Raw genomic sequence first — 13,940 nt, forward strand, 5'->3', positions numbered from 1 at the left:
CCAGAACTTAGCCAAGTTGACACATAAAATTAACCATCATATTTTTCCTGAAATTTTTTTTGATGTATTGACATTTTTGCTTTTCTAATTTGAAAAATATGCTCACAGTCTATTTGAGGGCATCTGCCATAAAAAAATATGTAAACCTTTTACTTCTCTGTAAATATTAACAATAAAGCCTCAGTGCCTCATATAAGAGGAGAAATTTAGCTTGCTTTAAGCTTCTTTTTTCCTCACTTCCCAGGTTTTGTTAGAAGTATCTCAGATTTTAAAATCGGGCTTTTCACCATATAGGTTCTCTTTTAAAACCATTTTTACATTTAATTATGTATCATAACCATAAAAACAGCAATTATCCACTGGGAAAGATTATTTTGCTTCATTGTTATCACTATCTATTGCTTATCTTCTTCAGAGGTATTTTTAATATGCACATGGGTGAGTCACTCTCTGAATCCTTGCATGTCTCCTAATGTATTTATCATTTCCTAGTGTCATGGTGATCAGTTGGCTTGGTCTAGAATTCTTGGGCCACACATTTTCCCTGATAATTCTGTGAATCTTGTCCCACAGACTTTTAGCATGTGATTGTATCTGATTGTATTACAGAGAAAACTGACACCCAATCTTATTCTTAATCTGGTTTTATTGCCCATGTCCTGTAAGATTTTTTCCTTTATCTTTGGAAGTCTGAACACTTCTTCCGTGTGAAGTCTCAAGAATTTCTTCTATCATTTGTGGTTTTCCCTCTAATGGTTCTCCTTCTTCATTCTTTATTTTCTTACTCCATCACCTTGGCCCCACTCTCTTATTCACTGGTAGATTGAGATTCCCTCTAAATCTCCTTCTCCAGCACATTTGGGAAGGTTAGGAAGGTGGCAGAGAGAAAGTTGTATGACATTAGATGCCTCACCAATTAGCCCCTTGGCCACCCTGGCTGCTGAGATGGCGCCCAAAGACTGCAGAGGCGTCTGGATTCCAGCACCCACATCCCTGGCATACTGGAGCTGTCTGCAGGATCCCCGGATCCATTTTTTTGTGGCATCTGAGTTGCCGTTTCATGGATAAAATCTTATCCTTTGTAATTGAGATGAAGCCGCTGGAATGAACCTCCTGTAAACAAAACTTTCTGTCACCATCTCGGCAATTTTGATCATTCCTATTTTTCTCTTCCTTTCTTGCTATAGCTATATCCAAAAAAGGATTATTTTGCAACCTTCCATTCACAGTCCTCACCTGCAGCTAAACCAGGCCTTCACATGTCAGCGTGTTCCTTCTCTAGGGAGGTCTCCTGCCGTTTAGCTTTCCCTTTCTCCTGGGAGTCTCTGAGCAGGACATTTTTACTTTGAAACTTTTGTTATGGTCTATCTCCCTCCACTCATAACCCCAATGAAATAGTTGTAGCTCCTTGGCCAGGGATTCCTACTCTTGGCGATAAAAAATGAGCAAGATCAGGGAAACAGATGTGGCTTAAGCGATTTGGGCTCCTGCTTGCCACACGGGAGGTCTGTGGTTTGGTTCCTGGTGCCTCCTAAAGAAGACAGCGAGCTGGCACAACAGGCAGGAGCGGTAAGATGACACAAGCTGATGCAACAAGAGACACAAGAAGTAAAACATAATGAGAGATGCAACAAAGCAGGGAGCAGAGGTTTCTGGTTTCTCCTAGAGAGGACAAGCAGGACAGTGAGCTGGCATGACAGGCAGGCACAGGGAGCTGATGCGGCAAGATGATACAACAAAAGACACAAGAGGAAAAATATAATGATAGACAACAAAGCAGGGAACTGAGGTGGCTTAAGTGATTAGGTGCTGTCCTCCCAATCAGAGGTCCTGGGTTCGGTTTCCAAACAAAGAAGACATACACAGCAAGTGCAAACAATGAGGAGGTGGGGAGAGATAAATAAAATAAATCTTAAAAAAGAAAAACTGGCAAGGTCATGTTGTTGCTTTTGTTCTTTTGTTTTTAACTTTTAGCCAGAAACTCCATAAATGGTCTTGGATGTGGCTTCTGAAATACTCTAAATAGCTTCAAGAAATATGAATGGTAACCCCATGTCTGTACCCAGAAATAATCCAGCAGTGAAGAAAAATGGATTACAGAATGAATTTCCATTGCTTTCTACTGGGAATCACAGTGATTTGCATTTTAATTGAGCTTATCCCCCCATTTTTGCCTGCATTTTGTTCAAGGGTCTCCAACTACAACATCAAGAGATGGGGACTCACTTGGGAGGTCCAAATTCCACAGCAGTATTTAGAAAACTTCTCCCAGATCCAGGCCTTTCAACAGTGTTATTGTTTGCAGCTGTGCCCTATGTCCTATACCTGAAAAATGGTGTCTGGGTTTGTATTAAATAAATGACTTGCTAGAACTGCAGATGTCAGCAGAGGAGGCTGGGCTGGTCAGCCTCCAGGGCTTTGAACACCTGCTCATATTCTTTCCTCCACTGGCCCCAGTTATTTAAGAGGATTATTACTCTATTTTCCCTCCTGTCCTCAGATTGCCTCTCTGTCCTTGTCTCCCTACCAGGGACCCAGTTTGGAACTGAAGCCCTGAGGTCATATAATTAAGGAATAATGGAATGATTCTTTACCACTCTTCTCTAGTCCTTAGCGTCGGATGCAAAGTTTTTCATGTGCTGTTGTTCTTTGGAAGTGTTTCTAGAAAAGCTCAGGTATCACCAAATGAAGCTAATGAATCCAGTGTGAATAGTCAGTTGTCATGGAATAATCCTAGTTCTTTAATTCTAAGAGCTGAATCCTCTTGGAAAAAGACAATGATAGTAAAAATTTCTCCTCCCAGGAGATACCAGTGAGCTGCCTATATCTTATTTTCTTCCAGGATTTCCCTCTACCAAGATTTTTCCTCTTACCACTTCAATAGCCTAAGGTAGTCGAATTAAAGTAATAGGTCATTCATGCTGCTTTTCAGAAATCCTACAGTGACTTAATGAACAGGGTGCAGCAATTTCAAAATGGTTTCTTATGAATCGCATCGTAATTGTACATAAGTACTGTGCAATTATGCCGAGACACTCATTGATATGTCTTTCTTCTCCTCTTCAAAGAAAGAGCAAATGTTAATTGAACCGTAGCATGATTTGGGAGGCAAGCATTTCAAGTAAATTGAAAAAAACACCTTCCCTCTGTGTAACATGCACCACTCTTCCATGTCTGAATTTTCTACAATGAAGCATGTACCATTTTTAATAGACTTTATTTTTTTAGAGCAGTTGCAGATTTACAGAAAAATGACACAGAAGAGCATATACTATTTTTGTGAAGAGGAAAAATACATAAAAAGCAATTGTCATAAAAATCTTTGCAGCTCTCTTTAAATTATGGACCTGCCAGTTTTTCCTGGTTCTCATTGGTGCTGTGATCTTCTGAAATGTCAAACAACTCTTGGAAATGTGTTGAATACAACCAAGTACAATCTTCTCTTAATTTGCTTCATATTTTCTTTTTTTGGGTAATTCAGAGTCTATCAAATCCACACAAAAATACTTGGTGCACCTATGTAAATCAGAATTAGATTCTAGATTTATGTAATTATGAACAGATATTTCAGTGACAGTAATGTTTGCTGGAACATTCAGAAGTCATGCTGGAGGTGGGACTGTTATGGAAGGACAGTCACGTGCGTGTCTGGATGAGCTTAGAGATGCACCTTTGGATGCAAAGGTGAGGAGACTTGTCAGTGGCCTGTGAAGGTGAGGTGCTGCCATACGGTCATGGGACTTGCAGGTGAAGAGGTGCAGCAAGGGAGTTTCTGAGAAGCTCACCAAAGTGCCATGAAGAAAACCAACAGCAGATTATATCCTTTATATTAAACAGCCAGGTAAGAACTTTCCAGGCTCCTTACTTCTCAGTCCTGGACCTGCTCCAGCTCAGGAGGAGTCACTAGCAGGCTAGTGAGCAGGGAAGGTGATTCAGAAGTGCTAACTGAAATGTTAGAAAAATCCATTATGCATTTGAAAATAAAAATCAAGTACTGCGTTAGATCCCTTCACCACCCCATACATAAAATTAATTCCAAGAGGATTAAAAATCAAAGAATAAAAAGTAAAATTAGAAAAGAACCAGGAGAAAATTTCATTCCATCTTTTTAGGGTCATCAGTTAGATAAGGGCTTCTTAGGTAAGATCCAAAACCCAGAAGTCACAAGGGCAAATATGCCTTTATAATTTCTTTGTGTTGGGAGATACCAAAAACAAAGACAAACAATAAAAGTAGTAGGAACTAATTGTAAAATATATAACAGATAAGACTATCTGGAAAATATAATGATGGTTGCTGAAGAGCATTAATAAGGAAAAAGAAAAGCAATTCCTTAGAAAAATCGAAAGAAAATGAACATTTAGTTCCCCGTAGAAATACAACTAGTCTAAAATCATGAAAAGATGCTCAACTTCACTAGTAATTGGGGAAATGCAAGTAATATCAAGTATGTATCACCAGAGTGGCAACATATGAAAATCAGTAATATTCAGTATCATGAAGGAATGGCAACAGGTAGTATCTGTTGACGTTTTAAAAACTCTTTACTCACTAAATCTCTAGTTTTGAGAATAACTGTACAAAAAGCATGTGCAACGATTTTCACTGCAGCATTCTTTGTACTAGTGAAAACCTGGAAACAATACATATGTTTAAAAGAAGAATATGCTTGAATGGATTATAGTACCTCCATGCTGTTAAATAATAGGTAGAAGTAAAAGAAAAATTACATGGCACAAAAAAGAAAACACTCCATGACATATTGCTAAGTATAAAAGCAAATTTCATAGCAAATAAACAAATTATCTCATTTATGGGCAGAGTAAAAACTGTAAACATACACATATTTTAAATTGTAGGAATGAACTTGAATGGGTATACAATGAATAGTTAACAGAAGTTGCCTCCATGCTAGAGAATAAGATTGGGGCACAATGAGGACTTTTTGCACTATCTCTATGTGTTTATTTTTTAAAATGTTGTATGAGAACCTATTGATGTATTTTTGTGCAAATTGTAACAGATATTAAAAAATTGGCAATCACATTTTTTCACGGCAGCTGTATTGACTTGCACAAAACAAAATCAAGAACACCACCCTCTTGATTTTCCTCTGACCTCATTGGCTGCTCTTTCTCTGACTTGTATGAGATCCTGTTCATCTCCTTGACCTCTAAATGTTGGAGAGCCCCAGGGATCAGCCATCCAAGCCATCCTTTCTTTGTCTACAATTATTCCCTACATATTCTCAATCGATCCTATGGCTTTGTTGATGCATCCCAAATTTTAACTCCAGTTTCCAACTTTACCCTGAATAGCTAAGTCTCATAAACAGTTGTGTCCTTGATATCTCCCCTAAGATATCGAGTTTATTTCTTTTTTTCTCTCTCCAAATCTGCTCCTCCCACAGTCATCCCTTTCATAGGAAATGACATCTCCATTTATCAAGTTCCTCAGGTCAAAAACCTGGAGGCTATCCTTGACACCTCTTTCTTTCGAACCCCAAGGTCAGTCCATTGCCAAATTCAGCTGGCACTACCTTCCAAACAAAACCCAATCCAACCTCTACTTGCTGCTTCTGGCACTTTGTCTCTTGTCTAAGCCACTATGGACTCTTGCCTGAACTATTACACTAGCTTCTGAAAAGTCTCCCTCCTTCCCTTCCTGCCTCATCTGCAGTCCCTTCTCCACTCATCCAGTCAAGTGATCCTTCCAGTCATGTGTCATGTTACTGTCCTCCTAGACACCCTATAATGGCTTCACACTTCTCATGGCTTATCATGGCTTATCAGGGCTGATCAGGTCCAACGTGACCTGGTCCTGGGGAACAGAAACTTCAGCCCCCTCCATTCTCTCACTGTCATTTCCTGTGATTCCAGCTACGCTGGCCAACTAGCTGCTCTCTGGGAACACCAGGCAGGAATTTACCTTAAGACTTCTGTTCTATTCTTGGCCTGAAGCTCTTCCCCAAAAATATTTGCATAGTTCCTTTCCTTACTTCCTTCAAAACTCTAAAATCACCTCCTCAGAGATGCCTTTTCATACCACCTTAACTAGAAAGCTATCTCCCATCCATCTCTTTTATGTTTCACTTCATAAAACTATTGCTACCAAGGATGGATTATACATGGGAGAGGGAACTTTGTCTGCAGGAGGTCACTTGAATCCTTATCACTAGAACAGAATAGTGAATGAATGAATATTTTTAATATCAAGTTTTTTTTCTTTTATTAATGTCTTTTCCATTCCCATTAGGAATAAAAATGATAGATTTTTAGTCATTTCTCTTGCCTTCTTCCTTGGTTCTTTAAATTTGTTGCCCTCTGTTTTATTTTATTTATTAACTTATTTCAAAAAAACTATTTTTATTTTATCCATTTTGAATACATATTCCATGTACATGGTACAACATTCCAAGGGATAAAAATGAAAAGTCAGTCTCCCTCATACCCAGTTTTCTTCTGAAGTGGTTATCATGTTTAGTTAACTTCTCTGTTATTCCAAGATAGTTTAATGGTGCAGAGATAGTTTAATTGTCTATTATCTGACTGTTTCTTCCTCAGAGATTTTTATTTTCTTTTTTGTTTGTTCTCTGTATAGAAATCTGAAAGGATCAAAGGCTACTGGTAATATATGTATAAGTGCGGCATGAACTTCATTAAAACCATCCAGATTAGGAGCCTAGGACTTAGTTGTCTCATTATTGAAAGTCAGTTATAACAGTTATAAGACATCATAATTGTCCATCTCACCAATAGAATTGATGGACCCACTGGCCTTTATTATGTGTGCAGGAAAGAATAGCTATAGACACGAAGGCTTGCACTGCCCTTGACCATAAGATCCTTCCCTTCTCTCTCTCCCTCTCTCTCTCTCTCTCCATGAGGACCTTCTCATCCACTGTATTCAGAAATTCCTCAATGAGGTGTTTGTTTGGGGCTATTCTAATCCATTTTACTCAGAAGTTGAAATTCTTGTGGCATTTTGAAATTATTTTATGAGTCCCAGAAAGAAAAAGATTATGTTTGGAACTAATCCATTTCTGTGGGTGTGAGACCCTTTTAATCCTTTCAACTGGACTATGTCAGTAAGGGGTGACTCAGATTGAGTCTCCACCCTTTTGCTGGGTCTGATGTAAATAGAGACACAGAAAGAGACAGATGCAGACACAGATAAAGGAAGCAACCGTATTTCATCCTGCACTGATGAGAGAAAGGACTCCAGTTTTGCCCATAGCTGAGCCATAAGGAGAGAAAACCCCCAAGGGGCTCAAAGAGCTGAGGCCCAGGGAGAAACGAGCCATGTGCCTGAGAGTTTACTGCTGAACCCTGGAAGAAAGCAAAACTACCAAGACTGAGAGAGGAGCCCTATGCTGGGTTTGCCTAGAGCTGCAGAAAGGTGGAGACCTCAGTAGAGATCGGGGCTGTCTTGCTTCACAACATGGCAGCTGTTGTGATGAGAAAGCACCTCTTAGGGTGCACTGAGTTGGACTTTTCATGTCCTTGGAACTGTAAGCTTCTATCCCAAATAAATCCCCTGTAAAAAAAGCCGGCCCATTTCTGGTACTTTGCACTGGCAGCCCTTTGTTAAAATAAAACACTTCTGTACTGGGGAAATTGTGCATTGATAGTATTGTCTCCATTTTTTTCTGTTTCCTCTTTCTGAAACTCCAGTTATTTGGATGTTGGACACTGTAGACTGGCCTATAATTTTCTTAACATTTCTTCCAATTTTGTTTATTTTCCAGAAGATTTTCTTAGCTGTCTTTCCTAACTCTTCTATTGAGTTTTTCATTTCTGCTGTAATAATTTTTAATTTCTGCATTTTCTGACTTTATTATATTTCATTCATCTTAGGTGTATTTAATATATTATAATGCTAACTTGTATTCTAAAGCTTCTTTCTCCCTGCATAGTGTTTCTCGATCTTCTGTGCTAGAGATTTTCCTCATATAGATGGTAATTCTTGATGATAGGCCCAAGAGTAAGGGTTGAAAAATAAAAAGCCAAATGGAAGCTCCAAAGCTGTACTGATGAGGTGTTGCATGTCAATTCTGAGCTTCCATTTAAGGTATTTTTGTGGATCAGTGATTGGGCAACCTCTGAAACCAATACTTTCAGATCTGTTCTTTTGATACAATCAGGTTCCCCAGAGAGGCATCTTCCAGTCTCTTGCCTGGAAGGCAAAGATCTGGCTTCTAGTTCAGGGAGTAGAGAAGGGGCATGAGGCTGGGAGGAGGACTCAGCATTCTGAATACATGCAGTCACTTAATTCCCCTGATTTTGGTCCAAAGGTACTCAACTGTGCTCCTGGTCCAGAACACCATTTTTTACTCTCTAGGAGGACATTTCTCCAAACATCTGCTGTAAACAGTGGTGAGAGAGCAGGAGGAGCAGCTACCCAGTGGTGTTAAATGGGAAAGGGAATCTTGTCGATGGAGGTGCATTCCCAACAGCTATCCAATCCTCCTTATTTTACCAGCCCTCTTTACCTCCAGTGACAGAGAGATTAATGCTGATAGTTCTGAAGCCTTTTTAAGGACCTTATAGTGTAAATATGGTTGTGTGTTCAGCAAAGCCCCCATTCATTATATGCTGCTTTGTGTAAAATAGGAAAAAAGCACCCTTCCATATGAAAGCTGCTTGGTGAGAAGATGGTGTCTTTATATGAATCACCAAAGGCACCTCTTCTTCTGGGCAGACATAGCCCCATGCCAGGGAGAATTGCTTGGCTGGAGGAATGTGGCTCAGTCCCTTAAGCTTTTTGTGCTGAATAACCCATATAGAGCTGCTCTGGTTCTTTGCTTTGTGTCCCGTCTGATTAGTCAGTTTCCATGCACTCATTTTTACAGGAGTGTGTTGCTGCTGTCTTCGCCCCATTCTCCATGTTCTTGTGAATTTAAGCGTTCTTTGAAAATATCCTTTGTATGTAATTTTTGTGGGATTTGGAGAAGGAATAAAATTAGATGTATGTATTCGGTTCATTGTATTATCCAGAACTTTGCTACTTCTTTTAAACTATTGCATTTTTCCATGTCTTTATACTTCCTATTTACTCATGATTACTTGGGAAAAATATGTTTCTACTGTACTGGGAATTGCTATGGCTCTGTTAAAAAAAAGGTGTAAAAATGATTTGGACAATTTTTTCAGACCAACTTGAAGAGAGAAGGGAGAAGATTGTACTTCTTGCATTTAAAAGGAATATTCTGATGACTTCTTTGAAGCTATTTCATGTAATTTTCAGCCTCACCTTATCTTTTAGTAAAAGAATTTAATACATTTATATCTTTTGGTCATAGTTATGTGTATGATCTAATTCACTTGTCTTAGTTTTGCTTTTGCTCTTTTATTCTCCCTCCCTGTAACAGTTTGCAGCTTTTGGTGGATCCCAGAAAAGATCATGTCCTTAGAGCTAAACCATTCCTGTGCATGTAAACCTTTTGTAGGTGGAAACTCTTGATTAAATTACTTTGGGCCTTTGATTACATTTCGTGATCCAGAGTGGGTCTTAATCCTCTTACTGGAGTCTTTTAAAAATGGAGGGCTAAAAGCAGCAAACACAGGATAGAAGTGGCAGAGATAGAGATATTGTACTGTAAGAATGATTTTTGAGATACACACTAGCTTTAAATTCCATACTTAAGTGTTAATGCTAACCTGCAATTTATTTATACCCAAATTTTCCTAGTTTTTAAAATTAGTTTCTCAGTTAACTAGAAAATGCTTTTCATAAAATTTTACAGGAAGGTTACATATATGGTTTATTTCAGAATTATTTCATATGTGATAATATTTCTGATACCTTTTCTTGTCTTCATTATTGTGTCATTTAATATTGGAAGGAGAAATCTGAAGCTAGCCTGTTTTTTTTTTTTTCTACTTTACAGATGAGTTAGGTGGGGTTTTTGCCATAGTGAAGTAGAATTTGTTTTTTTTTTTACGTATGTATGTGTTTATATTTGGTGGGTTGGGGTCTGGATGTGGCCAAAATCTTTAACTTCAAAATCAAAATTTCACCATGATGTATTCAGAAGAGGAAATACAGATAACTGATAAAATAAGAAAGATGCTTAGTCTCAGAAGCAAGCAAGGGAACCCAAAATAAAATAACAAAGTACTTTATTTAGATTTTCTAATACTTTTGAACTTTTTATTGAAGTGTAATATATGTTCAGAAAAGTGCACATTTCATAATTGTACATTCAGCTTGATGAATTTCCCTAAGCTGAACACCCACCCCTGAGTAACCAGCAGCCAGATAAAGAAGCAGAACTTTCCAGTTTCTTGACATTACCTCAGGCTCCTGCCCAGTACTGCCCCTTTCTCAAAGCCACCATCATCCAACTTCTAATAGCATAGATTCATTCTGAGTTTGTGACATCAAGTGATGGTAAGATTGGGGGAAAATACTCTCTATTACAATGGACAGGGCGTACATTTAAGCAATCATTTGGAGAGCAGTGAGCTAATTCCCCTGTTTTTAATTTCTCAGTCACCCATTTGCATCATTAATTTCTTAATTTCCTTATCCTTTTTAATAAAGTTTCAATTGTGTTTCCTCTTGCCTAATTATGATTCACCCCATCAAAGTGTGCTATTTACCTCTTCATAAAACAAGCTTACTGTTAGCTGACAGTTGATTTTGACCCATGGTGCCTCTCAAACTCATGGATTCTGTGCTGCCTGCCAAATGCACCTTGGCTTGAAATATCTTTTTCAATGCCACCATGCCCTTCCGTTCATCCCCATTTCCTTTTAATTTTTTTCCCTAATGAAAATGGAAATTTCTGCCAACCTCAAATATACTGAAACCTCCCCACCAATGGAATAAAATCAATACAATATCTCTGAAGCATCTACTACAGTATGTACTTAAAAATATTAGTTTTGTTCCTTTTGCTTTTTATCCTCAAACCCTCACTTACCCTCAAAACAGGAGGAGGCATCATGAAGAACCATTCCAGAACTTTGGTGCAGGGTGGAAAGAAAACTTCCCTCTTTCAGAGAAATGTTCCTTGGTAGGGCACATTTATAAAAATATTATTTTTGCTTAGTCTTTTGAGAGTGATAAATACAATCTGTGAAATCGTAATTTCCTACAGGCTAATTATAATAAGGTTATTTCCAATTAGTAAAATGCTCATGGTGTTTTACACGCTGAGATAAGAAAAGTGGAATAAACCTGGGGGGTTTTGAGCAAGCAATGGGAAGTTCTTCTCTGTGGAACACGTTGCATGCCACCCCCACAGGAAGAGTCCAGGACGGTGTAGAATGGAGGCCAGAGCAGGCTGTCCGGCAGGGAACTTGGCTCCAATGTATCTATTTGGATGTGGTGGCATTTAGCCAGATTCTCCCCGTTTCCATACTCCTTCTTAATCAGCTGCCCACAGCTCCCTGTGACTTACTTTGACTTAACCAAAATTACGCCACAGTGTCCCAGAAAATATTTACTCTGATAGTGGTTGTGGTGGTTTGGAACTAAATGTACCCCAGAAAAACATGTTCTTAAATGTAACCCATTCCTGTGGGCGTGAGCCCATCCTAAGTAGAACCTTTGGTCGAGGCAACTTCAGGTAAGGTGTGGCCCGGCCCAGTCAGGATGAGTCTTAATATTATTACTGGAGTTGTTATAATCTGAGTGAAATTCAGAGAGAAAGCCACAGAAGTAAGAAGCTGAAATAAACAAAACCCATGAGAGTGGAGAGGCTGGGAGAGGCTGCCATGTACCTTGCCAGTTAATAAATAAGGACTAAGAATCGCCAGAAGCCAGCCCCAGAATCCCACAATCTTGTAAGAGAAAATATGACCTGGATGATGCCTTGATTTGGACTTTGTTTTAGCCTCAAAATCATGAGCTAATAAATTCCCAATGTTTAAGTTGACCCATTACGTGAGCAGCCTAGGAAACTAAAACAGTGGTCTAATTTTCTTGGATCTGGAGAGTAGACAGGCAGACAAACTGACATATTCCTTCAAACTGTGTTACATTTTCAAAACTGTATTAAAGGAAGGGTTGTAACATCCCATTAGTGGCTTATGGACACCGAAATAAACTGTCATTCTACACTCAGAGAAGGCTCTTTTCTTCCTATATAATAATGAACATGCTAATAATCCAGACAGGGACATATACTCTGAGGTGGTTTTTTTTTCCCTCATTGAAAAGGATTTAAACTAAACTCCATCTGCCTCTTGGTCCATTATCACTCATGATCAGTGGTGTGAAACTTTTTATTTACCTCTTTTTTATTTATTACTCCAACCTTGGAAAACAAAATACAAATAAATATCCTTTTCAGTGATGGAGTCCACAATCACAGTCTCATTAGTATCTCTGCTCCCATGGAAATAACCAGTCTTATTTATATGCACAGCTTTACATGATAAAGTTAGTCAACTGAGAAAGCCCTTAGTCTTTCTGTTTCACCAGTCTTTATTTGGTTCCTCATCATCCCTCATGTTAATTGAGTTAATTAAGGACCTTCTTGGCCCTTGATCTTCGGAGCCTCTCAAGCGCTGGTTGTTTAGCTATAGAGACAGTAGTGTATGACTATTTAGAACATGAGGGAAATTAGGACCTCGACTTGGAAAAAACTGTTCTTTTGCTCACTTTTCTTGTGTGTTTTTTTCTTTCCTATCCTCTAATCACAGCTACCCCACCCCCACCCCCACCCCCAGCCCCGTCTACTCTTGGGATCTGTTTGTCTCTCACTACACTTGGCTGCTCAGGGCCTTCATTTGCTTTTGGGTTTGCTTTGATCACTCGTTTCCTGACCAGTCAGGGATGTACGTATAGGCTTGTGATCTCCTATCTTATAGTCTGAGCTGCTTCCAGGATAGGAGCATTCAAATGTTCTTACCTCCCTTACTTCAAAACCAACATGTCTGAAACAGAACTGCTCATCTCCCCTGCCTCCTAAAGCCAGCTTCTCTTTCTCATTTCTAGAATTACTCTGGTTAAATTATCTAAGACTGATGACCTGACCTGGAATCAGAAGGTGAGGGAGTATTTGGTTTCTTTTTCATTGGTAAGAACACGAGAGTATGGGCTTATTGAGGACAGGGATTATTCTCTATGGTTTGTATTCCTCTGGTGCTCAGTAAAATAACTAAATAAATATTGAAGAGTTTGACTAACTCGTTAAAATGCTGTGCTACGTGAGCCAAAATAGATCTACCAAATGCAACCAGCCATTAGCTAAAAATCGGTAAAAAAATGTGGATACATCAGGGCATACCTATTTATGCTACTGTCAAAACAATTCCTTGTGCCCAGCTTAATGGCGGTGGCCGAGTCCCTGGTCTTTAACTGCCAGTTTGGTCCTATTTAATCAAATTCACTGGCAGAGATGGAATCTAAATATATTTTACTAACCTAATTTTAGCCAGCCCCCAGGGAGTAGAAAATAGTGATTTAATTACAAATGGTGAAGCCACAAGACTATCTTCAGTCATGATTGATTCTAGTCCCTGAAGCAACCAAACAAACAAAAATTAGCCCTCATTCCAAAGAGTCAAACTTCCTGCAGCAGTTTGGTATTATTTATGAATTTCAAAAATAGATATTGGATGATGTTTGTAAACTGATCTGTTCCTCTGGGTATGTTAGATTGTATTAGATTCAGAGGTTTCACTCTTATGAGATTAAATTATGATTAAGGCTTTGATTGGGCCATGTCAGTAGATTGTTTAGTCCCTGTGCCCTTGGTGGACAGGGACTCACAGAGAAAAGGACAAGGCAGATGAGTTAATTGAAGTTTTAATGTTGGAACTCCAGGAAGTAAATACACAGAGAAGCAGATACGTGAGGCTCCATTAGATATGGCAGAGGCCTCAGGAAGAGAGATGAGCCATTCACCTAATAGTTTATAGCTCACCTTGTTGAGAGAGCAGAGCAGCTGAACCTGTAGAGAAACGAGCCCCGGCACACAGATGAGA

Source organism: Dasypus novemcinctus, chromosome 5 (assembly GCF_030445035.2).
Source record: "Dasypus novemcinctus isolate mDasNov1 chromosome 5, mDasNov1.1.hap2, whole genome shotgun sequence".
NCBI classification, from domain to species: domain Eukaryota; kingdom Metazoa; phylum Chordata; class Mammalia; order Cingulata; family Dasypodidae; genus Dasypus; species Dasypus novemcinctus.